At 32.4% G+C, this 3,733-nt stretch overlaps 1 non-coding gene across 1 annotated transcript; it reads right to left on the minus strand.

Annotated features, from left to right (window-relative positions):
• Positions 1–3,121: 3,121 nt before the first annotated feature.
• LOC148555307 (small nucleolar RNA R71) lies at positions 3,122–3,229 on the minus strand. Its single transcript, XR_015886529.1, has one exon. It is a non-coding gene; the product is annotated as a small nucleolar RNA R71 (small nucleolar RNA).
• Positions 3,230–3,733: the final 504 nt, after the last annotated feature.

Raw genomic sequence — 3,733 nt, forward strand, 5'->3', positions numbered from 1 at the left:
GGCTGTGACGAACTTCAAACTCGCGAGTGCTGGGCGTAGTGACAAACGAAAAAGGATAGTAAATCTTATTCCAGTATGATCGAGAACCTCCAGATGATTAGCCATGCCGTGACAGAGCATTTGGACCCTCTTCACACAGAGGATGGGATGTAGCCATTGACAACGGTGATGCCCTTACAGAAAGCTTGCCATGGAAAGGAGTAAGACTGATTGGATGAAGACAGCAGAAAAGCAGAGATTCAGAGGAACGAAAGCATCTCTATACGCTTATCTGAAATTCTCACTAAAGAATTACATAAGTATTTCTATCTTTATTTTCTGTTTATTTATTATTATTATTCGAAAACTCCATAACCATTTGATATCCGCCTGACTGAGATTTACAAGATGACCATAGCTTGCTTCATACCAACAATATCCGTGGGATCGACCCTTACTCACGTAAGGTTTTATTACTTGGACGACCCAGTGCACTTGTTGGTTAGTTGTGCGAAGTTGTGAAGTTATGTTTGGACCATGGTATTGTGCACCAGTTTGTTGGCGCCATTGCCAGGGAGAGAACGAACAACAAATTTTACAACCTGAGTAACAATTTCGCATACCAAGTTTTTGGCGCCGTTGCCGGGGATTGTTCGAGTTTGGACAACTGACGGTTCATCCTGTTGCTCAGATTAGGTACTTTTCTTCTTGTTTCAACTTTTATTTTGTTTTCAAAAAGTTTTCAAAAATTTTTCAAAAATATTTTCTTCTTTTTTGTGTTTCCCAATTAATATTTGAAAAAAAATAATAAAATAAAATATATTTTTCTTCAGAATTTTTAAGAATGAATTCTAGTGTTTCATGATGATTTGTTGAATCCTGGCTGGCTGTAAAGCCATGTCTAAATTCTTTTAGACTGAGGCTTCCAAGTCATCATTACAAGAGCAAGCTAGTTGTTGCTAATCAAATTTGTTATTGTATGACTGATTTGTATCTTCTAAAGCTTGGCTGGCTATTAAGCCATGTCTAACCCTTGGATTGGAGCTTTAGGCTAACATTGAAAGATTCCTGGAATTCTTATTAAAAATTTTGAATTTTTTATTTTCTTTTTCCTATATGTTTTTCGAAAAAAATATACAAAAATCCAAAAAAAAATTAATAAAATCATAAAAATAAAAAAAATATTTTATGTTGTTTGTTTGAGTCTTGTGTCAAATTTTAAGTTTGGTGTCATTTGCATACTCATCTTGCATTTTTTTCGAAAATTGCATTCATGCATTGCATTCATCATGATCTTCAAGTTGTTCTTGATAAACCTTCTTGATTGATCTTCATATTATATTGTTTTGTGTTGTATGGTGTTTTTCATATGCATTCTTGAATTCTTTGTGTCTAAATATTAAAAATTTCTAAGTTTGGTGTCTTGCATGTTTTTCTTTTCTTGAAAATTTTTCAAAAATAAGTTCTTGATGTTCATCTTGACATTCAAAGTGTTCTTGGTGTTCATCTTGACTTTCAAAGTGTTCTTGCATTCATCACATGTTTTGATCCAAAATTTCATGCATTGAGTCTTTTTGATGTTTTTCTCTTTCTTCATTGAAAATTCAAAAATAAAAAAAATATCTTTCCCTTTTTCTCTCTTAAAATTTCGAAAATTTGGATTCACTTTTTCAAAACTTTTTAAAATTTAGTTGTTTCTTATGAGTCAAATCAAATTTTCAATTTAAAAATCTTATCTTTTTCAAAATCTTTTTCAAAAAATTTTTTTCATTTTTCTTATTTATTTTTGAAAATTTAAAAAAAATATTTTTCAAAAATATTTTTCTTAATTTTATATCATATTTTCGAAAATATCATCAACAATTAATGTTTTGATTCAAAAATTTCAAGTTTGTTACTTACTTGTTAAGAAAGATTCAAACTTTAAGTTTTAGAATCATATCTTGTGATTTCTTGTGAATCAAGTCATTAATTGTGATTTTAAAAAAAAATCAAATCTTTTTCAAAACTAATTTCAATCATATCTTTTCAAAAATATCTTTTTATCTTATCTTTTTCAAAATCATATCTTTTTAATCATACCTTTTCATATCATATCTTTTTCAAATATCTTTTCTAAGTTCTTATCTTCTTATCTTTTAAAAATTGATTTTCAAAATTTGTTTCAACTAACTAACTAATTGATTGTTTGTTTCTTATCTTTAGTAAAACTGCCTAACTAACTTTTTACCTTTAATTTTCGAAAATCCCTTCCCTCTTTTTCAAAATTTCTTTTTAATTAACTAATTATTTTAATTTTTGATTTTAATTTTATTTCATTCCTAATTTTCGAAAATTACTAACCTTTTTCAAAAACTATTTTCAAAATTTAACTTTAAATTTTATTTTTTTATTTTCAAAAATCCTCTCACCTCTCATCTTCTTCTATTTATTTATTCATCTACTAACATTTCTCTTCATCTCATATCTCTGCTCTCCTCACCCTTCTGTTTGGATTCTCCTTTCTTTTCTCTTCTACTCTTCTTTTCTTCTACTCACAACAAGGGAACCTCTATACTGTGGTAAAAAGAATCCCTATTATTTTTTTTTCTGTTCCCTTCTCTTTCATATGAGCAGGAGCAAGGACAAGAACATTCTTGTTGAAGTAGACCCTGAACCTGAAAGGACTCTGAAGAGGAAACTATGAGAAGCTAAAATACAACAATCCAGAGACAACCTTACAGGAGTTTTCGATCAGGAAGAGAAGATGGCAGCCGAAAATAATAATAATGCAAGGAGGATGCTTGGTGACTTTACTGCACCTAACTCCAATTTACATGGAAGAAGCATCTCCATCCCTACTATTGGAGCAAACAATTTTGAGCTTAAACCTCAATTAGTTTCTCTGATGCAACAAAACTGCAAGTTTCATGGACTTTCATCTGAAGATCCCTTTCAATTCTTAACTGAATTCTTGCAGATATGTGACACTGTTAAGACTAATGGAGTAGATCCTGAAGTCTACAGGCTCATGCTTTTCCCTTTTGCTGTGAGAGACAGAGCTAGAATATGGTTGGATTCTCAACCTAAAGATAGCCTGAACTCTTGGGATAAGCTGGTCAAGGCTTTCTTAGCCAAGTTCTTTCCTCCTCAAAAGCTGAGTAAGCTTAGAGTGGATGTTCAAACCTTCAGACAGAAGGAAGGTGAATCCCTCTATGAAGCTTGGGAGAGATACAAGGAACTGACCAAAAAGTGTCCTTCTGACATGCTTTCAGAATGGACCATCCTGGATATACTCTATGATGGTCTGTCTGAACTAGCTAAGATGTCATTGGATACTTCTGCAGGTGGATCCATTCACCTAAAGAAAATGCCTGCAGAAGCTCAAGAACTCATTGACATGGTTGCTAATAACCAATTCATGTACACTTCTGAGAGGAATCCTGTGAGTAATGGGATGCCTCAGAAGAAGGGAGTTCTTGAAATTGATACTCTGAATGCCATATTAGCTCAGAATAAAATATTGACTCAGCAAGTCAATATGATTTCTCAGAGTCTGAATGGAATGCAAGCTGCATCCAACAGTACTCAAGAGGCATCTTCTGAAGAAGAAGCTTATGATCCTGAGAATCCTGCAATAGCAGAGGTGAATTACATGGGTGAACCCAATGGAAACACTTATAACCCCTCATGGAGAAATCATCCAAATCTCTCATGGAAGGATCAACAAAAGCCTCAACAAGGCTTTAATAATGGTGGAAAAAATAGGTTTAGC

The sequence above is a fragment of the Arachis ipaensis genome, chromosome B6, assembly GCF_059453495.1.
Source record: "Arachis ipaensis isolate K30076 ecotype BB chromosome B6, ASM5945349v1, whole genome shotgun sequence".
Taxonomy (NCBI): domain Eukaryota; kingdom Viridiplantae; phylum Streptophyta; class Magnoliopsida; order Fabales; family Fabaceae; genus Arachis; species Arachis ipaensis.